Source organism: Acomys minous, assembly GCF_964271855.1.
Source record: "Acomys minous genome assembly, chromosome: 15".
Classification (NCBI taxonomy): Eukaryota; Metazoa; Chordata; class Mammalia; order Rodentia; family Muridae; genus Acomys; species Acomys minous.
This window is the reverse complement of record NC_140497.1, coordinates 89544981-89568494: the sequence shown is the minus strand read 5'-3', so window position 1 is coordinate 89568494 and position 23514 is coordinate 89544981. Positions and strand designations below refer to the sequence as shown.

The window sequence follows — 23514 nt, the reverse complement described above, 5'->3', positions numbered from 1 at the left end:
AGTCTCACAGGGAGATGGGTGGTTTAGCAGGCAATGGTTTAAAATACAGCATGAGAGATGTTCTCATAATTGAAAAGAGGGTATTTTATAACAAAAAGAAATAAGTAGCTATCTGGAAGAATATACTATGTGTGGGCAACAAAGGGTGAACATTGGGGAACTAAGAACCAGAGGCATGAAAGAGCACAGTAGTCCCACAGAAAATCAAATCATCTAAAAGTTAGTTGCAAACCGGAGTCAGATCCACATCAGTGGTCTCATCCATATTGCTGTTGTTAGGATTCCTTAGTCTATTCACATTTTGAGTGAAACATATAACATGTACACGGGAACAGTTTTGCATGGGTAGTCATCCCGCCATTTGTAAAACTGTCCATTTACTATGTGACTTCGTATTGTTTTCTTCAGGAAGTCATGTGAGTGTTGACAGGTGACAAGTTCCTTCTCGCAAGTGTTACCTTCCAATATTTTCTTGGAAGCAAGACATTTAATTATTGGCAAAAATGAAATCATTTTGAATGAGCTCAATAACCCCCCATTTTTTTTTAAGAAAATGCCTTTAAATACCCAGTTCTGAACTAGTGTGCTTTTTTTTTTCAGTTAATTCTTTCAAGCACTTCTGCCTTGCTTCAGTTAAGTGTCCAGTTTATAGCCTTCCAATCTACTATCAAAGGCTGAAGAGATACTTTGGGTATAGTTATTGTTTCATCACAGAGAATATTGAAAGAATATGGGCACAAAGACTGGAGTGTCACTGTGTTATGTGCCCTTATTTCTTCAATGATATTGACTTTAAGAGAAACTGGCTTTAAAAAATTGACACATTGTATCATATACATGCTAATGGATACAGTGTTATATTTTTATACATGTGTAGTTACAGTGCATAATGAGAAGATTAAGGTGATTAGCACATCTCTCATCTCAGGTATTTATACATTCTTGTGTTGGAAACATTAAGTAATTTGCTTTTAATTATTTTAAGAAAAGTAAAGTAAGTATGAATCTTTGTGGTCATTGCATTATGCTTTCAAACATTAGAGGATATTCTTCCTATATAAATATGTTTTGAAACGTATTTCACCTGAAATATGAGAGAGGCATATCAGGCTCTCTCTCTGATTCCCCTTCCTAGTCCTTGCTAACCACTATGCCTCTCTCTACTTCTGGAAGATTGTACATCTTAGCTTATACCTATGAGTGAGAACAGAAGGCATTCAACTGAGAATCGTTGTCAGAATAGATCAATGGCTGGGACATCTCATGCTGCTTTCTTGATTTGGTGTAGGTGCCTGCTCACCTTTGTTTTCCACACTGAGTACAAAATGGAAAACTACATGATCTTAGAGAAATCTGAAGAAATCTTAAAAGTGTTCTAACACCTGTTTTCTAGAAACAATTATATTACCAATTCAATGTTGCCCAGAAACAGAAGTATGTGCATATGATTTGTACATAGTCCTCCAGCTCTATGAGATTTTGCAATTTCTGCATGTGTGATGCAGTGTTAAAGGACAAACCTGCTATAACATTTATCCTATATTTGAAGTACAGACGTTGTAAATATGGCATTTAATGATGAGGGCTTTCCTGACAGAGAGAGGCACCCGCTCCTGGCTGCATCTCCGTATACATCATTGAAGATGGGGGCACCAAGAGACGAGGGTGACAGAATGGTCACTGGATGGAGAAACTGCTCTTATCTCTACTGCTGATGACCGGCTGACTGTCTGCTGTGATCAACAGTGATTCTGGAAAGTTGACTGTCCAGCTTTGAAGAGACTAGATGGGCCAGACCGTCAGAATTCCTGCTTTATGTAAGTCCTTTATTCTTGTTTTGTAAATATATAATACATTGTTTTTATCTATAATAACTCCACTGTTCAGAAGAGCATGCATTTTATTTCTTGTATCTAACTATAAGCTAGTAGGCCAATCTTCACCTTTTCTTTCCTTCCGCTCAATGCAGTTTCTAGTAACTATGGTATTCCTGAGACCAACAATTTTAGATTTCATATATGAGTTAGGTCACATGATAGGTCTTTCATTCTGGTTTATTTTACTTAGAATATCATTTTTTAGAATGGATAAGGATCTCAAAAATTCAATAACAATAAAGAAAATCATGATATTTGAGATGGGCAATAAATATATGCAAATGTTGCTCAAGAGAAGATACACACACAGATTACATATAGCTACATCAGAAAAGCTCTTGGAAACGCACATCAAAGTTCAATGCGATGTCATCTTAGCCAGTAAGAATGACTGCTATTGAACAAACAAACATTACACGGGCTGATAAGGATGTGGCTAAAAGGGAATGGTTACATCTATTGGCTGAAGTGTAAATGTGCACAGAGTTTGTGGGAAACAGCATGACACGTCTCAGAAGTAATGAGAAACACAACTAGTGTACAGTCCTGCGTGTGTCTCTAAAATACATCAAAGTGGCATGTTTAAAAGAACTGTGCATCCACTCATTTATTAAAACATGATTTTAATATACATATGGAACGTCCACTAACTGAAGAAGAGATAAAGAAATGTGTGGTAGGTTTACACAATGAGATAATATTTATTCATAAAAAGGATGGCATTCTGCCATTCATGAAAATATGGGTTATGGCTGGAAACTGGTATATTTTAAATGGCTATCTTTAAACGTAACTTATTTTATTTATCAAACGGAGATCTTTTAAAATTATTGAGGGGCTGTAGTGTAGAATATGGATCCCATGTAGTCTGCACATTATTTATGTGGGAAGAATTAAAGCCTACAGTCTAAATGTAACCATGAGGGCGAAGGGACAGCATAAGCCTGAGCTATCCAGGCATCGGCACTTTCTTGAAAGGTCAAGTGACTGGAAAGTTACCTTTTGAGGAGCTCAGCCAAGGCACAGACGTTGTCAACTGAAGTCAGTCTAAGTTTCGAAGTGGTTGTTGCACAAAATGACCCATAAGTCCTCTTTGACAGCTGTAATTATATGATTAGAAAATTAATTCTATTGTTTAAAATATGAATCCCCACTATACAACACAGCACTATGCACTGCTTATGATGCAGAGAGCACTCAAGAGCACTGTGCTCAGCCAAGGCCAGTCTTTAGGTTATTTTGTTATATTTTGTAGTCTAATTCCACAGATTCTCACGGACCAACTGTTTCTGGAAGGAAATCTTATTGGTGTTTGATTTGGTGAAAGCATGTCTCCAAACACAATCTGCTCAGGCCTAAGTGATGATCAAGAGCTGCACATAGAAGTGTGTTAGAACAGAAATAAGTCGTTTCAATTTTGCAACTTCTAAATATGGCCTATGAACTTGTGTTTTGATTTGTATGTGAAAATGAATTCTGTTTTATTGCTGTAGTCACCAGGATATCTTGCTTGCTTCATCAATTTTTCTCTTTTGTCAGCTTAAAAGGTGTGAAATAGATAAAAAAAAAAAGAATGGAAACAAATAATTTATTTAAGATAAACGAAGGAAGAAGTCACCTGGGGATTAAACCACGTAATTCTAGCTGCTGAGTGTAAGTGTTCCTGAAACGCCGTCAGAGGGCGTGGTTTTTCAGGTTACAACATGAACAAGAGAGATAGCAAAACCCTGATTCTGACAGCTATATTTGCTCCAGAAAAGTGCGAAACCATTATGGCCGGTTATTGAGCCCTTGTGTTACACATACTGGGTTCCAAGGATCTAAGAAGGAGAAGCCATTTACTGAGAAGACATAGTATCTATATGTGCCTAGGCAAGCACAGGCACCTCCCGTTGCTGGGTCAGACCGGAGTAACAAGCGTCTCATGACTCACAAGTCCCCCAGTTGAAGTGTTCTGTGAGTTCACTCTCTGAAATTTTAAGCTCCTTGTCATTTTTCAATTTGTAACTGGGTAATACGAACAAGCACACTCTACGTATATTAAAATATATCATAAAATGTCATAAAATGTAAACTAGTCATGTCTTTGTTTCAATAAAACTTCACATACAGTAAAATCCTTGAGGCACCATTTGAATTACCGTTAGTTCTGAGACAAAACCCCATGAGTGTTGGATGACAACTGACTTCATATTCTACCTTACTTTAAAATTTTTTTCTTTTATTGAAAATAGCATTTTCTCACATAAAATATTCCTCCGTCCCCTCTTCCGAGTTCTTCTACACTTCCCCTCTCATCACAATGTACTCCCTTTCTGCCTGTCATTAGAAAAGGGATATTATAAAGAATAATAATAAAATACAACATAATAAAATATAATATGATAAAACAAAGAGTAACATATTAGAACTGAAAAAAAAAAACCAGAAGGAAAATATCCAAAGAGAAGGTACACGAACCAGATTCCACTCATTTGTGCACTCAGAATTCCCATAAAGACACTGAACGAGACACTGTAATATATACACAGAAGGCCTGTGCACACCCAAGCAGACCCTGTCTGTGCTGTCTCAGTCTATGAGTTCACATGAGCTTTGATCATGTTGATTGAGAGGGTCTTGTTTTCTTTGTGTCCTCCTTCCCTTTCAGCTCTTATCCTATTTCCTTCTCTTCTGTAGGCGTCTCTGGACCCTGAAGGGAGGCATTTGCTGGAGAAAATCCACATAAGGCTGAGTGTTTAATCTATGGACTGTCATTCTCTACCTATGCCTGGTTGAGGTTCTCTGTGTATTTGTCTACATCGACTGTAGGAGAAAGTTTCTCTAGGGATGACTCAGCAAGGCATCCATGAGTATAGCAGAATGTAATTTGAGAGTCATTTTATTGCTACTTTCTCCTCCTCCTCTTCCTCCTCCTCCTCTTCCTCCTTTCTGTCTCTTTCTCTCTCCCTCTCTCCCCCATCCTTTGCTAAGAACAGTAGTAGTTGGTTTTTACCCTCCATGCCCTATCTAGCTTCTGGTTCTTGGTCACCCAAGCAGTCCTATATGTGGCTGCTACCATGTGCAGTGGGCTTTAAGTTGGTTGGTAACTCTCAGAAGCTTTATGCCACCATTGCAGTAGAATATCTTGCGGGCAGGACACATTTTTCATGACAGGATTTGTGGCTGAGTTTAAATATATATATATATTTGGTGACGTGCAAAGTACCTTCTTGTACCAAAGATACTCGTAGGCAGTCACAGTGGCTCTATGTGGGTGTCATCTTGATTTCCCCATGTTCAGTGAGTTGGGTAGGTGCTGTCTTCCACAATGTGACCTTGCTATCAGTTTGTGGAGAGTAACCTATAGTCTTATCAATAGCCTAGTCTGACAGGATTCCCATGGGACCACTTTGACCCACAACTCAATTACATGTAACCCAATCCTGGTACTGGCAGTTTCATTTGGTGACATGGCATGGTCAGTTTGAGTGCTATCTCTGCCATTATTTGACAATTTCATAAGATCACCTTTATATATGTATACATTTTAGGAAGCTTTCACTGTATTTCATTTTCATATGACCTCTCCAACCGTCCTTAATTTTAGCTCTTTTACTCAACTTTCCATTTCACAAGGCTGATAATTTATTTGTTGCTGTGTAGATAAAGGAAAATATATTTTAACCCACAATACTACTGTATTTTATTAACTAATAGAAACAATAAACATACATCAAAACAATAAAAAAACCATAGAAGACCTACTATATTTCAGTAAAAGAAAGTTATAAAGAGATGTAAGGATCTAAGAGATAAAAAGATGCCTACCAGCTCTGTGAAATATGTGACAGTGGACTCATTAGAGATTTAGAAAACAATTCTACAAAAAAGAAAGCCAAGGTCTTCTTTTATCCCTGATTCTCGTCATTTTTCCCCTAACATTTCAGAACATTTCAACCACAGCAAACTCATCTGAAGTGGCTATTGGGCTTCTTCTGTGTTTTCTGTCCTTTCTCTTTTTTCTTTCATCTTTCGCTGTGTAAAGAGAAAGTCGAACTATTGTTTAAGGAACAAACAATCTGATGTGAAGTTCAAAAGCACTAACGACGCTTACATTTGTGGGATTGCACCTAAGATCAGTGCATTACCAGTTTCCCATTAGCGGGTGTCACTGCTTTACGACATCCTCTCCTGATCTTTGTTACACACATAATACCCAGCGACCCCGTGTAGGCAGTGTCCAGCTTCACCTTCAGACGAGATTGTCTGGGTTTTCTCACATGGGCTTTTAGTAATTCTCTACAAATCAATACTTACTCATTCTATTAAAATACAAGCCCTTACAAGCAAGAAAGCATTTGCTGTGGCTTCTAAATGAACAATATGTTCTGGATGGATATAATTCACATGTTGAAACCTCAAAGAAAAATTTTAACCACGCTGTGTCGTCATCTGTCTGATGTGGGAATTGATTCAAAGTTATTTAAAAATACTTATTGTAAAGAAAACTCAGCTACATAGTTTGTAAACAGGTTTGAGCAAGTTAGTTTGTATGCGGTGTCACACATAAGATTATGTGGGTTTGTTTTATAAACTCCAAACTTGAACAAATTTGATACATCCTGTTCATATTCATATAGTTCTTATGCTATAAAGCAAAAAAAAAAATTGTACAAGGAAAGTTAACCCACAGGGAGGACTTTATTTAGATCATTACAATAAGCAAGCCCAATGTCACGTCTAATGGCCCCGAAGACTAGAGGGCTTTCAAGAGTAAGGTGTGTGTGTGTGTGTGTGTGTGTGTGTGTGTCTGTGTGTGTCTGTGTGTGTGTGTATGTGTATGTGTGAGTATGTGTGTGTGTGTGTGTGTATGTGTATGTGTGAGTATGTGTGTGTGTATGTGTGTGTGTGTTTGTGTATGTGTGTGTGTGTGTGTGTGTTCCTAAAACACTTATGTTAGCCGATGTGATGAACTCCAGTAGACTCTCCTGCATGTTTGTGACAGTAAGTAGTCATTCAGGACACCCAAGAAATAAATATATGTACCACCATCTCCCTCTTACGTCTTGGGGAATGATTCCTAGCTCCTTAAAAAAGAAATCATTGGGTTATAAGACCATTTATGAGAGACTTGAAGGGAGTTTAAATACAGGCAAAGGATTTCTAGAAGTATGCTTTCTACAGTGTGTGCTCTAGGCCAGTGGTTCTCCTAATGCTGCAGCCCTTATTACAGCTCCTCATGCTGTGGTGACCCCCCAACCATAAAACTATTTTCATTACTACTTCATAACTGTAGTTTTGCTACTTTTATGAATCACAATGTAAGTATCTGTGTTTTCTGATGGAGGGTTATTCAACCCTCCAAAGAGGTCTTGACTAATAGGTTGAGAGCCACTGCTCTAAGCAAAGGGAAACAGGATGAGGAAGGTGTGAAAAAGATTGGTTCAAGAGTGGAAGTCTGTTTGGTCACATGTGTGCACATATATATTTTTTCTGTTGAGTCCAGTATTATATTTTTCTTTTACTGTATGAAAATCATTCTGATTCCTCACAGGGAGATGAGAGTAATTTCTATGAAATTTGCAAGGGTGGTTATTGTTTTATAATCTTTTATAAGGATATTTCCACTTAGTAATAATAAGCCCAAGAGCTCTATTGTTCATCACTACCATAATTAACAACAATTGTATAATAATATGCAATGATGTTTAAGATAGATCTTAGGTAATATAAGTGATGTATGCTTTTTGTAGGTGAGATAAAGGGTGCGAATAAAAAATGATATGGTGGTAAGCATTTGAATATTACTACATATGGCTAAAGTTCATATGACTTAAATCTATCTAAAGTGTTACTATGTATTTCATCAGCAAAATTTATTGGGAATATGGTGGACATGCCTCAAAATAAACATGGGGAAAACATTAGGACATATCCTTAAGTAAATATATGCTTAAATAAATATAAGCAAAAGTATTAATATAAATATATGTATATTTAAATATAAGTAAAGCATATGGTTGAGAAACTTGTAAATAGCAATTATTTTAAAAAATTACATTGACAAAATTGTGATACACACTACATTTTATCAAACACTTTATAGTACAATTTATCCATATATCTTTTGTATGTTTATAATGTTATCCAACTATAATAGGCAACTGATCAAATTCGTATGTGACGAGATTGCATATGGTGAAACTAAAATCATATATGACAAAAATTCTAATCTTATATTTTTAAGAAAAGGAGCCTGCAGATCCGTTTTATAAAAAGAAGACACTTTGAGTGACCATTTTATATACAGATCTTGACTTCTCTTAATTTGAGTTGAATGGATAATTAGCTGGCAGAATTACCTAGAGAAAACAAATAATTTTCAATTCTCTCATGGGAATTAGCTGGTAGGGGCTCAGCCTAGTGCACAGAACATTTCGTTCCAATTATTGTCACTTAGAAAAATTTTATGTGAGACCATAAATCTGTGGTGTAGACTTTTCTAGGGGTATAGATGAAGTAGAGTATGTTAATGATAACCATGAAAGGAGGGGAGTGCTGTGGATGTAAACCTATCTGTGTGCACACGCTTGCTGTGAGCATGGTGCTATTTCCGACGGGTAATTCTGCCTTCCCACTTCTTTATGAGCGCACCATGGGGATATCGATACTTAGTCTACAGCCGAGCCTTGCTCAGCCGAGCCAAGGGCAGGGTGCATCTTCAAATGAGACCTAGGAAATCCATGCCAAGGTATCATTGATCCTGGTTAAAATCAGAATAGTGAGGATGGAACGGGAACGTTATTTCTCTACATCTCCTGTGGCTGTGGCGGCCTTGTCCTAGTTACTTACTATCAGAAAGGGAGATGATGATGTAAGACTTCAGATTCTGGGACTCATGTTAGCCTCTGAGAAGAGGAAAGAGCTAATATCATTCATATGGTTCAAGTCCTTCACGGGTTGCACAAAACCAATTCTGAGTAATCTTGTTGTGCAGATGTATCTCTAAAGAGTATATATATATATATATATATATATATATATATATATATATATATATATATATATATATATATATACGTCCTAGTAAGTGTAGACTTGTTTATTACTAAGAACAGTGTGTGTAATCATTTATGGGTATATAAAGATCCAAGTTCATAATAGAAACATTGATAAATGATAGATAATAGAGCTTTTAATTGGAGCCAGCTTCCAAATAAGCATACCCATTTCCTCAGCTTACAATATAATACATTTTCTCCTTATCTATGGTGTGATTCCATATATGCCGGGGGAAAGTTTTTGTAGTCTTGCCTTGGTGGAATTTAAAGTATCTTATCATATTTTGACAGATTCTATAGTGAGTAAGCTATTCCATTAGTCTCAGAAGAGGATGTTTCATAATGACCGTTGGCATTTGTCCTCTCTGAGCTGACATTTTGCTGAAAACATCACCTCAAAAATCACAAGGGTCTTAAGAAACTTACAGAGCTTTCTAACTAACTTTTAAAATCCCCCCATGTGAAAGCTGCCCTTGAAAAATTAAATCCTCTAAGTTTGTCGTTACTACTTGCTTTTCAGAAGCCATTGCATACCATCCCCTTATGATTTATCTTTGCCACCTTTATTCTCCCATGAAGAGCTTTATGTCACTGACAAAAGATAGAATATTAATAAGAGTGCTGGTGGATCACGTATTAGCATGCAGTAATGTGAAATTACTTCTATTTATTTCCTTTCATTTTTAAGTAAAGGCCACAAATCATAAAACTTACTGAAATAAAGGCTGTGGTTATGGATTAGTGGTTAGAGGCTTGTTACATAGGCAAGTGGGCTGGGATTCCTATCCCCAAACTTGGTGGCAGTGGGTCACTGACTTGTAGTTCCAGTCATTGGGCGGTGGGTCTCTGGGGTAAGCCAGCAAATTCTGGGTGTGATTGAGAAATCCTGTATCAATGAGTAAGGAAGAAACACTCTTCAAAGACGGCAATATTGATATTAATATGGAAAGAGCTCATATTCTTTGCTAGACACCTTATATGAAATGCACCTCAAAAACAGTCTAAGTTCTAAAAGCTGAAAAATAGTTTTGGAATGTCTATTTGCTTGGTGTGATTACTCAAAATCCATCTTTACTCATACATGTGTGGGCAAGTCATGAAAAAAAAATAGTGGCATGCACTTGTATTATAAAAATTTAATAAATATGATTGAAGAAGAATGACTAGTTTTAAAATAAATATTCCTTAAAGTAAATATTTCTTAAAAATAAATGGTTACTAATTGAAAATAAAATATTTTTCTATTGACTTTTTGTTGAATTATGAACAGCAGCAGGTATCTCCAAGAGGCTCAGAGAAACTATATTTTATCTGTATTTTTAAAAATGCCTATGTGGGCCAAGAAAGACAGATTTTTTTTCTCTCTCTCATTTTTATACATGCTTGGCTCATCCTAAATTATAGCAATGTTTCATTACCACCAAAATTCTCCAGATAAAATTCGTAGCACAACTGCTTGCTAAGCAAAAGGGGAAAACATAAATTGTATCTGTGCTGAGCAAATGGATCTAGAGGCTGACTTTTATTTGGCTCGAAGCTTCCGTTGCAGAACAAAGTTTCTGCTGATTTTGTCAGGATCAGGCTAAGGCCAAGGAAATCATCTGATGGACACTCCACTGGTCTGTAGCACTGCTTTTCCAAAATTTGTGGGTTTGTGTGTGTGTGTGTGTGTGTGTGTGTGTGTTGTAAGAAATGGGAGAAGGAAGAGCTGTCTGATTTTCACATGAAATATGACATTTCCAATGGCGGAAGGCAAACCTTCCATAACTGCATTTTCTAGTCTTAGTGGAGGCACACAGTAGAAACTACTTGGGGCAGTATTCACTATTTACAACCAAGTTTGAATAGAAACCGCCCCTGCCCCCCCCTCCCCAGAAGAATGATTTCTTTAACTTCTCTGGGATTGATCTGTAACACCTAGTTGCCATATCAGTTTTTTTTTTTTTACATTTTGTTTATTCATGTGTATTGCCAGCATATCTTTGTGTGTACTACAAGCCTGTACATCTGAATCACCTAGTGTGGGTGCAAATCCACTGCCAAATGGCAAGTACCCTTAACTGCTCAGTCATCTGTCCACCTTGTCCTCCCAACACCCTGATGTTTTCTCAAATGACATATTTTTTTTTTCTGTTTGTAGAGAGTCCAGTGTTCTGGCTATCATTACTTTGTTCTAACTTTTTGAGGCCCCCGTTCCTTACGGATGGACGATGACATAGAACATATCAAACATGCATTTAATCATCAACTTGATCCCTGTACTCTCCTCACAGGATATGTTTTCTGTTTCCTAGCATGTGGGTGTTTCGTTTGCAAGAAGAAAAGCAATCTACAGTTGCTATTGTACATTTATGTCCAATTTTGCATTGTTTCTTCTTTGCTAATTGGTGATTCAAGCAAAGGGGGTTTTAACATGATTCCATTTACTCAATACCTTTTACTGTTCTTACTTATTCAGTATGCAAATTTCTAATCCCTACTGCAAATTATTTTCTCTCTCGTATTGTCAGCTAAAGGGAACCAAAATGGATGCGATTGACTGCTTTTACATGCAGTGGGCTCTATGCTCATCTCTGGTGTTTGAACAGATAATCTAACTGATCAGATTCCCTGTTCATGTTTAATTTTTTTGTCTGCCTTAGCCCTTTCCTTTTTAATTTAGTAGAAAAGGCCTGGGATCTAATGACCGATGCAAACATTGGCAGCTAGTTGTGTAACGCCCTTGGTATTTGGTCTGTTTATTTTTATTTTATAAACATACTTTTCATGAAAGTAATCCAAAATCAACATGTAGGATAGAATGTGTGTTTATTTCAACTTTTTGAAACACCACTGAAATATATAAAGAGGTTTTTAAAAGGCATGAAATGTCAAGGACAAACAGAATAGATGTGACAAAGACAGCCGTGACATTTGAGGCTAGAAAGCAAAAATAGTAAGTGACACAAATAGGCGTACACACTTCAATTTCTCCTTCTTCCTCTTTTTTTTCCCTCTCCCTACCCCATCTTTTTTGTATTGTCTCACTACTTGAGTCTCCATCAGAGCACAGTCTTACTGACAGGGCACAATTTCCCTGGAGGATGTAGAGCATATGTTTTCTTGTCTTAGGATCTGAATCTCCTGTTTTCCCAACAGGAATAGCGGGCAGAAGCTCACTCTGAATATTAGTTAATTGTATCCATTCTCACATAGTTCATCAAATTCTCAACCACGTTCCTATCCTATTACACCTTTCATAGTAGAGAAGATAGAGACACCATGTGTGGAGGGGCGGGGGTTAAATTCATGACGTTTAATCAGAAAGATGCTAATGCTTCTCTTCCCTACATTTATAATTCAAGACTTTATGGCTATATACTAAGTCATGTCTAAGAGGAAAGCATTTCTCCTTGTTCAAGCAACCATACGACTTTTGGAAGGACTGCATGTTGTCTATGACCTTAACTTCGAGTGCAATGCAGCCATAGGCTGTGGTACATACAAACGCAAATATTTGAATGCCACAAAAGGCACAGAATGGCAGAAACAGCCACCTAGTCTTTGTTAACCAATTTCAATACATTATGTATTTTTGGCCGGGAACTTGGATAAATGGCTGACAAGAGTGAAACTAGATTTTTTTAAAGAGCCTTTATGTAAATGAGGCCAAATTCTATTTTCTGGACAACTTCTGTGAAGAAGTTAAAGCCTTAAAGAAAGTGGTGTTTGGGGACAATTTGCATACCCAGATGTAGTAGACACAGGATGGCTCTAGCGTCAGCATTTTGTCATTGTACTGTTTGGTGCACAGGTGGCTGCTTTTCAGACTTGAAGTATATCTGGTGTCATCAAGGAACCGCAAATTGGGTAGTTTCAAAAATTTGATATTTAAATAACCATATATCAAAGTTTACTTTGACATTTACTTAGGGTGATATAGAATGAAATGGGTTTGATTCTGAATTAGTCTATATAAGTAGCTGGGCTTGGTGAGCTGTCTATTTATCAGGAAACCAGATCTCCCATGAAATAATAAATTAATTCCCATTTCTATACTTCTGTAGTTAATAAAATAGACCATTTATGAAGTCATTTGAAAATTTAAAATGGCTTTCAGATAATTTAAAAGAATGTTTAAAAGCCCTAAAATTATGACAAAAATGAAATGGAATGTTGCAAAAATAAACAAAGTTTATGTAATAACTATGTAAATGGCACATACATACATTAGAACATTGGGATTCAGTCATCCATTTGGCTATAGGCAATTCTATTGGGTCAAGTCCTTGAGCACATTAGTTCCGGCATGTCCTCTGAGAGGACAATCTGGAGCATGGTACTGCCACTTCCTCAGTCTTTACATCGTAGGGTGCTTCATGAAGAAATGCAATAGCCAAGAATACAGACATTTTCCCCAACTTATAAAAAAACGAAGACTAGATGCTAAACACCAGAAATGTGAAAAATACACCAAATACACAGCTTCACTAATGTGTGTGTGTGTGTGTGTAGTTATAGTTATAGGTCTCTCTCTCTCTCTCTCTCTCTCTCTCTCTCTCTCTCTCTCTCTCTCTCTGTGTGTGTGTGTGTGTGTGTGTGTGTGTGTGTGTGTACATGTTTATTTAAATCTAAAGAATTCTGCTCAACTGAAGAGAATCATGTGAATATCAGGACTTATTATAATTTGAACTAGGAGATGAAACTCTGTTAGGACGCTTTTTAGAAGCAAACGGTGTTATCACATTCAAAGCAAAATAAATGTGTTTAGAGGGGAAGAGAGAAGAATATTTTATTTGATGGAACTTTTGAAAGCACAAGGGAATTAAGGGTATTTTTCAAATCTATAGTAAGGACTGTAACTGAGGCTTTATGTTGACAATTTAAAACTAAATAGAGATTGCTTTGGTATTTCCCTTATTTTCCATCATCATCATCATCATGTCACCTTTCTTTTGATATTTCCCTCCTTCTCTTCAATTCTTTGGAGAGGAAACTGACGTATTTATTTTTAATATTTTTGTAACTTTGAGATTATGACATAATTACCATATTTTCTGACAATATAGAATTTGCAGCCTGAGTCTGCTGCACAGGGTGTGCATTAGGATAGGAGTGGTCTTTTAAGGTGAGTATATTACAAACTCTATATTTTAACTGGAAAAGTTAAAAGTTAAAGTTGGGGGCCATCTTATATGCCAGAAAATACTGTACATCACTTCTCCCTCCAAACCTTCCAATGTGCCCCGTTGCTCACTTCAGATTCATGGCCTTTTTTCTGTAGTTGTGTTAGTTGTTTCATACATACCTATGTACACACACAACTGCACACACACACACACACGCACACACATGCACACACACACACACGCGTATGCACACGCACACACGCACACACACACACACACACACACACACACACACACACACACACACACACACATGCACACACAGACCCCTCCATTTATAAACAGAATCTTCTCAGTCCATATCTGTACGTCAATGCTTTCCAGACTGACTTTTAGTATTGAATGACAGGGGTGCTCTCCACACTCCTTTAGTTGCCTCTCTTTCCTTCCCCAAGATGGAGGTAAATTTTGTGTACAGGCACAAGTTTTGGATGAATAAATCAAGCTACTTAGCATATCCATTGTCTTCCATATTTATTAGTTCTTCAGACTGAGAACATTTAAATTCTCCCTTTTAAGTCATATAGGAATTAAGTCATATGTGGAATAAATTACTACATTGTCATTAGTTACAATCATATTTCTAGGTGCTTTTATAGAAATCTATTTTGTATTATTGGGGTTTCTTATATCTCTACCCCATTGTCCCTTCCAACACCCCAAAACCAGGTAGGAGAGAAAGGAGGTTAGTAGGGAGAGAAGGCATAGTTTTCTTTAGGTACTTCCTGCTGTTTAGGGTCATCTGGTTCCTTCAGGCAAGTGTAGTCTTTGTTTTAGAATGTCTCCAACTTCTTTTTGTCACTATAAGAACAGTAATAAGTAGCAGCAGGAGGAAAGCATCAAAAGCTTTCCTCTTCCTTGGAGCCCCCAGTCTCTCTCTCCAGGACCTGGCATTTATTCCCTCTCCAGAGCGCTCAGAATTAAACTGGTTAAAAAAAAAAAGCCCCTCTCAGAGCTTGCACAAGGCAAATAGTACACTGCTGTGGACAATCTAAAGCACACCCATATCTTACACCAGGGATTAAAACAAAACATGTTTATATAACATAACTGAGTTCTTAAAAGAATCCAAAACTTGCACTACACATATTCTGTGATATAAAGCCCAGCACTTGCTCTTCCTGTCCTGGTTACAGTGAACATCTTTCCCGTCTTTGCCCAACCACACCTGAGCCTCTGATCACTAGTCTGCTGACTACTTCCATGAGTTTCACCTCTCTGAATGTTTCAAAGACCTGTTAAAATTCATGAGGACTTGTCTCCAATGTGCTGTTGATCATTTCTAGGAAACTCAAAGAGCCCAGCGTGGAGATTTAGAGTGAATTTTCTATGGATGCTGTAAAAAATGATTTAAAGATAAGGTTTGATTTTTACTTATGTATTTATAATTGATAATGGGAACTGATGGAATTTTAATAATCAGTTCATAACAAAATCTTCAAAAAATTCTCACTCTATATTTTTCTTGGCATCAAAATATTAAGTTCATTTAGAATTAATATTTCTGTTCAAGAATTTCTTTGATCGAATTTATGATGATTGGTTTAGGGAAATATTTGTACATATTTCTCAATATTTCTATACTCTGTTTACTCCTTACTTTGATCTATTGGTTGTCTCATAATTAAATATAAAGTTTCCCTCTTTTGATTTGTTGGTCTGAGATTATTTCTGCCTTGTGTTTGTTTTCTTGGGTGTAATTAACCCAAGTGCCTTCTGTGGAGCTGCATTTGTAAATAGATATTGCTTAAATTTGGTTTTATAATGAAATGTTATATTTTATCCATTTTTTGTGATCAAAGTTTTGCTGGGTATAGTTGTATAGTCTGGTATTTGTGTTCTTATAGTCTGTAGTGCATCTGTCCAGGCCCTTCTGGATTTTAAAGTCTCCATTAAGAAGTCAAGTATAATTCTAATACATCTGATCTCATATTTTACTTGATCTTTTTCTCTTGCTATTTTAAATATTATATTTTTCTTATGTACATTTAGTGTTTTGATTATTATATGCTGAGAGAACTTCTTTTTCTGTTACAGCATATTTGGTTTTCTGAATGCTTCTTGTACAGGGTTAGGAAATTTTCCTTCTATGATTTTGTTGGCAATATTTCCTGTGCCTCTGCCCCGAGTTTCTTCTCCTTTCTCTATTCATATTATTGTTAGATTGGTCCTTTCTTGGTGTCCCAGATTTCCTGAGTGTTGTTCACTGGGAGTATCTTATATTTAACATTTCTTGACCAGGCTATCCATGACTTTTTATCATGTATACCTGAGATTCTGTCTCCCGTCTCTTGTATTCTATTGGTGAGAGTTGCCTCTGACATTCACGTTGGTAAATTTTTCATTTTCATCTTTCACTGTTTGGATGTGCTTTACCAATTATATTCCTACTTTCTAACCTTAAACTGTCTTATCCATTTCCGTCAACTGTTTTTTTAAAAGTAATTTACCCATTTCTTCTTAAGGATCTCTATTTTGGCCACGGGGAGTCAAAGGTAAAATGTGTTTCTGGGCTTAGCAAGCTGACACATAGGAATTGGCATGAGTTGGTCCACAGGAGCGAGGAAAGCAGAACATTTCTTTAGGATATGATGAGTCCACTGGAGTGGTGGCAGGAAGGGAGGCCACCGCAGAAGGTCTGCCACAGAGCTGGGGATGAGGTTTGGGGATTGAACTTCAAGGAATCTAGGGAGAAGGCAAGATCTGCAGCTAAAAATATGTACTTCCCTGGTCAAAGTGTGGCCTGTAGGTTTCCAGAGAGTGACTGCTTGAGTTGGGAACTGGAATAAAGGAATGGGTTGGGGGAAGGAATCAAATAGGGGGAAATCTTTGTGACCCACTAGTGGTGGGGCCAAGGGATGGAGGGAGTAGTTTACAGCAGGTGTTGTGCTCCAGTTCTGGGCATGAGACTGAAATATTGGAGTTGGAGGAGCTTAGGGAGAGATGCATATCTGTTGTCAGCCTACCCGCTTCTCCTGTTGCTGATGTTGTTGCAATGAAACAAAGACAAGATCCTTGACACATGGGTTAACATAAAATTGAGCATATGAAACCCTCTAAGAGTGAACACGGCTTCCTGGACCAGTGAGTAAAGTGAGAATACAAAAATGAAACTGAGAGAAAAATGTCCAGATTCACAAGAAGGCCTAGTGTGTTGGATCCAGAGAACCATTTAGGGAGAACTAATGATGGTGAACAGGGACCCTGAGCTGTGGAATCCCATCTCCTGTAAGGCTATAGCTCAACAGATGGAAAGAAAACAAATAATCTAGAAAACAGCACCTGAGAGAATCCCTGTGGGGAACACGCATCCATCAGGAGGCAGAAATTGGTCCAAAGCGCTGTGAAAATCAAAAGAAAATATCTTAAAGATGAGACTGAACTGAGTTGCTAGCATTCGGGAACATGCGGTGTTCCTGAATAAAGATTGAGCCTTTTTTTTCTAGGAATTCAGACACAGTATATAGAATACCAATACTACATATTATCTATCTATCTATCTATCTATCTATCTATCTATCTATCTATGTATCTATCTACTTATCTATCATCTCTTTCTGTCTCTATCATCTATCTTCTATTAATTATCATCTATTATTTCTTACTGTGTATCTATTTTCTATCACCTATCAAAACTTATCACTTATCTATCATTCATTCATCTATTATCAATCTATAATTTTCATTTAACAGAATCACGTGATACAGGCTAACCCTGTAAAGTTATTTAGGTTCACGGTTTTAGAAGATTAAGGACACAGTGCTGTTATCAGCTCATTTCTGGTGAAAAAGTATTGACAAAGTAAAGTATTGAGTGCACACAGAAACTAGTGGTCACATGTTAAATCAGGAAGAGAGAGACTTTCTGGAGTCCAAAAATCCTCTCCAAAAGCAGGATTCTAGGTTAGTTAGGGTTATTATTGATGTAATGAAACACAATGGCCAAAAGCAAATTGGGGAGAAAAGAGTTTATTTGGGTTACGTTTTCACTTTGCTGATCTTCACTGAAGCATATCAGGACAGGACTTTAAACAGGCCAGGAACCTGGAGGCAGGAGTGGATAGAGGCCATGGAGGGGTGCGGCTTAATGGTTTGTTCCCCATGGCTTGCTCAGCCTGCTTTCTTATAGAACCCAGGACTGCCAGCCCAGGAAAGGTACCACCCACAATGCACTGGGCCATTCCCCATGGATCACTAAGAAAATGCCTTACAATTAGATACTATGAAGGCATTTTTGTCAATTGAGGTTCCCATCAATCAGATGACTTAGTTTGTGTCAATTTGACACTAAAAAAAAAAAAAAAAAATCCAAATGCACTAGTTAATTCCAGACCCCAGTGCCTAAAAGTGCTATTTCCCAACATTGTGATCCAAAGAACCAAGCTCTACTACCTAAGCTGTGTGAGAAGAAGATACACGCCAACCGTAGTGGTACTGTACTCTAACTAACAGGCAGCAGGATTTATAGTGGGCAAATGAAATGTATATTGATTTAAAATTCCAATCCCAACCGAAATTTCCATTCCTCTATTTTTAGAGTACTACTATTAGAATATTTTGACAGGGAAATATATATGAAATGGATACTCAAGCAATGCTGTATGACAGGATGAATATATTATGTAGTATGCTTGATTTTAACAGTGTGTTTAAAATAATGTAGTAGGAAGATTTGACTTTGCCAGTAAGCATGAACTGAATAATTTATTTTGCAATATGAATTTATCCATTGAATCAGTGTGTAGTATTTAGCCACTTTTCCTGTATTTAGTTTCCATTTATGTCATAAATTTTAATGGGGTCATTAGAGCATATAGATTATAAATTGTAAATTCATATGAATGATAGATAATGCAAACTCAAATGTAAAAACTGATCAAGAGAATTATACAGTGAAAATCTTTCTTAAGGTATATTCCGTACCTGTTAATAACTTCTAAATTTAAATTGAAATGATTAGTTATTTAATTTATATTAATAGACTATTTAAGAATTGAACGATAGACTTTCTATTTAGAACTAACTATAGATGTACAAACCATGTAACTTCTGTCTTAAAATACAGTATGTAGGTCAAGGAATTTACAAGGATACATTATGCAAATTGTGTGTCTAAATTGACAAATTTCATGGTAATTTTGACTTTTTGAATTATATATAAGCATATATAAACTGTTTTCTTTAACTCAAGGCATTTGATTTTGACATTAAAACTTTAAAAATACCCTATAAGAAAAAACACACACACAGTTGAAGTCCTGAAGTAGAAGCTTAGAAATGGCAACTACTTTGAGAATTATATACATGCATGTAATATGTTGATCAAACCTAACCCTTAAATACTGTATGTATGAACATGGATGTTGTACCATTTACTGGATCATAGGTAGCCTCTCTTGGGTGTATCACTGGAAGAAAAAATAAAACAACTGTTCCTCTCCGGTTACCTTCAGTTGCCAATAGCTCCCTGATTAAGAGGTGGGACCTCATGAGTGTCTCTGCTCTCCATGTTGGGATTCTGATGGCTGGATCTTGTGTAGGTCTTGTGTGGGCAGTCACAGGCACTGTGAACTCATAATGTGGCAAGCTCAGTGTCCTCGTCAGGCTTAGCAAATACTGTTTCGCTATTGCTGTTTACTGCCTCTGGACCTTTCAGTCTTCCCAGCCTCCTTCCTCAATGATTCCTGAGTCTAGGCATTGAGCACTGCATAATCTCTTACTCTCTGACATAGCAAAGGTTCAACATAATACCAACAAATAAGTGTATTTAAACCATGCTTAAAATAATGTAGGAGGAACGTAGCTTTGGAATTTTGGACTAGAAAAGTGGGCAAACACAAGCAGAGCTTAACGGACCTTCCTAGGGAGACTCTGGGAGACGGCAGTGTGTATAACCATATGGACCATGGAGGCATAATCATGAATACTCAGACAGGAAAAATATCACTAGCTGGGATGGAGACTATTCTTGTAATATTTTGGGGAAGCATATGGCTACTTTCATCCTTGTCATAAGAATTTGCCTGTGACCAAATTGAAAAGTAACAGATTAGTTTCTTTTCTGGAAAATATTTCAAGATTGCACAATATTAGCTCTGTCACGTGGCGATTACGAAACAAAATGAGCATAGCTGTAGCCTCAGGGGAAGTCCCTACCCAGCTAAAGTAATTCGTGAAAGAGAACGGTCTAAATGATTTTCTAATGTTAAAAGGCTGGATGTGGTGGCGCATGCTTTAACCCCAGTACTCAGGAGGCAGAGGCAGGTGGATCGCTGTGAGTTTGAGGCCATCCTGGTCTACAGAGTGAGTCTAGGACAGCCAAGGCCACACAGAGAAGCCCTGTCTCAGGGAAAAAGTAACAACAAATTAAAGCTGCTACAAAAGCGATTCAGAGTGCTAGGGTTTGCCTCAGGTTTGTAGTAAAACCTGGCATTCTTGTGGCTCTAGGCTTAGTATCATGAAGGACATACCAGTCAACAGTTTGTGAAATCCTGCTTTGTGGTTGAGAGCTGCTGAGGCCAGGCACGTGGCAGAACAGTCCAGGCATGGAAGCCACTGTGAATCATTTCATTAAAAGACAAAAAGGAAACCTGGATTGCATTGGAGACCCCAATATGTTAGAGCTTTAAGAGCATGTGATTTCTGTCAAGGAGAGGTACACAAGTGGAATGGAACCATCCAATAAGGAGAACTGTATTGCAGTCAGAAAAGGTGAGGAGACAGAGCTTCTAAACTTTTAAAGCTGGACATGGAACTACGGGACTTGGATTTTGTTTCCTGCCAGGTTTAGTGTTGCTTTGATCTAGTATTTCCTCACTATGCACTATACCTTTTGGAATGGTAATAAATATTCTGTGTCACCATATGTTGGGAGCATGTAATCTGTGTTTTGATTTTACAGAGAAATTAAGAAATTGCCTTGAATACCACAGGAGACCAGGTTTTGGAATTTTAAACAGTGTTGAGACTGAAAGACTAAGAAAATCTTTGAAGCTGGGAGAAATGCATTTTGCATTATGAGATAGACACAACCCTACAGAGGCCATGTTGTGGAAGTTGTGGTTTGTGGTTGCATACCCAGTCCCCAGCTAGTGGAGCTCTTTTAGATGTATTAGCAGGTATGGCCTTATTGGAAGACTAAGGATGTTCCTTGAGGCTTCAAAAAGGTGTGTTCCCTCTCCCTCCTCCTAGTAGATCAAGACGTAACCTCTCAGCTGTTCCAGTTGCCATGATGCTGCTCTTCCATCATGGACTATAACCCTCTAAAACCATTAGACCATTTAAACACTTCCTACTGCATATTGCAGGAGTAATAGTGTTTACTCCCAGTAACAGGAAAATAACAAAGATACCAACATTGTCCTAAATCGAGAAAAACTCGAGAAAAGCAATCTCAATTCTGTGTAGTGGTGGCACACACCTGCCTTTAATCCCAGAAATCAGGAGGCAGATGCAGACAGATCTCTGTGAGTTCAAGGCCAGCTTAAATCTACAAAAGTGAGTCCAGCCCCGCAAGGCTACACAGAGAAACCCTCTCTCAAAAAACAAATGAACAAATCAGAAACAAGACAGGGCTGTCCACTATTTCAATGCTCTCTCTTACAGAATAAGCCCCGAGGAACCAGCTGAAGCAGTAAGGCAAGAACTGGAAGCTAAGTAGATACAAATGGGAAAAGAAGCCAAATTATCTTTAGTTGTAGGGAATACAATATTATATACATAGGATGTGACACCGTGACACCTGGAAACTAGAATCAATAATTTCAGAAAAGTACCAGGGCACAAAATCAACTTATAAAAATTGGTAGCTTTTCTATACATCACCATTAAAGACAATTAGAAAGAGATCGTCGACATATTCCCATTTAAAAATCACACCAATGTCAATAAAGTATCTTGGAATGGAATAAACCAAACACATTATTTAGTTAAATAATACATTTAATTAAATTAAAATTAAATATATTTATATATTATATTTATACATGTAAATACTTGTGATGTTAATAGAAATATTTATAATAAATTTAATTAAAGATATATATGTCAATTCCACATGATTTTCCCATGGACTTTTAGATTATTTTGTATGCTTGTTTCTGTTTATTTTTTAAATTCTTGAGTCAGATTAAAATAGGACAATATTTAGGTAAATTAAATAATTCATGCCTCTGCCATATGTTATAGCATCTACATGATATACCTAAGTTTTTCTGGAGGACATATAGTAGATAGAGGCCTATATAGTTTTATACTATTATTTTAAAAGTATGTCCTGATCTGTATTGTTAAATTTACTTCTATGCTCTGCAATTTGAAGGATACTGATGAACTTTAATGCATTCAGATAAGGACATAAAGGGTGATAATATGAAAAAAAATTTAAGAAGCAAAGGACACTTACAATAAAGAAAAGAGCATTTCCAGCAGTAGGCTACTTATCTCTAAGAGTTGAAGGGTTGTCATATGTAAGAGAGATTGACTTTACATTCTCTGGTTCTAAGTAGTAGACCTAGAGATAATATGACTTCAGGAAGAAATATTTTTGTCCAGTACATGACATTATCACTATACTTTCAATGATCAACTTTCCATGAATTGGAAGATATTTCTTTTTTTCTCCCTAAGTTTCTTCAAAATTTATTCATTGATTTCTGTTTTGTAATGAACTATTACACAATTCTTGCTCCTATTTAAGACTTTAAAGCAAATGAGGGGAGATATTGTGCTATTGTGACTTACAGAATAGTAAAGATTTGGGTTTGGCCTTTGAGACTTCTGAGCTTGAGAGCTTGCATGCCCATTTATTTTCCTGCGAGGCACTTTCTTCTTGTGTTAAAGGGACTAATGACTTTAACTTTTCAAAGGGCTGCACTCTACTCTTCTGGCCAGTGAAACTCAGTATTTTTAAATGTAGAGAATTAGCATTATCACTGACTGTGAAACCCGACTGCTGGTTTGAAGTCTGGGTAGGTCATGTCATAGCCAGGAGAGCTAATTAGCTTCTTTGAAGTCAATCTCTTGGTCTACAGAATAGTGAAAAAAAAATACTCCTTTTATAGATCGTTGAAGTATTAAATAAGGAGGCACAATTAAAGCTCTGAAATGACTGGTACAAACTGAAACTTTGTAAATGTTCATTGCTATTGTTATCTGCCATTCTTAACTCTGATTACACAATCCACACACAATTTTCTTTGGGCTCTACTATTTCCTTGACTGTACTATTTTTCTCTTGTGGAATTCGGGATTCAACCCAGGACTTACCACAATATTGGAAGGGATCTCCTGTAGAGATGCATCCTCGGGTCCTTATTATGACAGTTCATCTCATTCCTTCACATTTGACTGTTTTCCAAATCTCTCTGACGTTCTGTGAGCTGTGCCACACCCCTTCCCAAGTGGGTCTCATGTAATTTGGTTTCA

The 23514-nt window shown here is 37.0% G+C and overlaps 1 long non-coding RNA gene across 3 annotated transcripts in view; it reads left to right on the top strand.

The window, feature by feature from the left end:
- Positions 1 to 23514, top strand: part of LOC311584564 — a 184273-nt gene that overhangs the window by 122961 nt on the left and 37798 nt on the right. For 2 of the 3 annotated variants that reach the window (XR_014774939.1, XR_014774940.1), the window contains 2 exons: positions 1598 to 1817; positions 8107 to 10078. This is a non-coding gene — a long non-coding RNA (uncharacterized lncRNA). Of the gene's footprint in view, positions 1 to 1597; positions 1818 to 8106; positions 10079 to 23514 lie in introns of those variants that run through there. The other variant, XR_014774938.1, reaches the window with a different exon arrangement.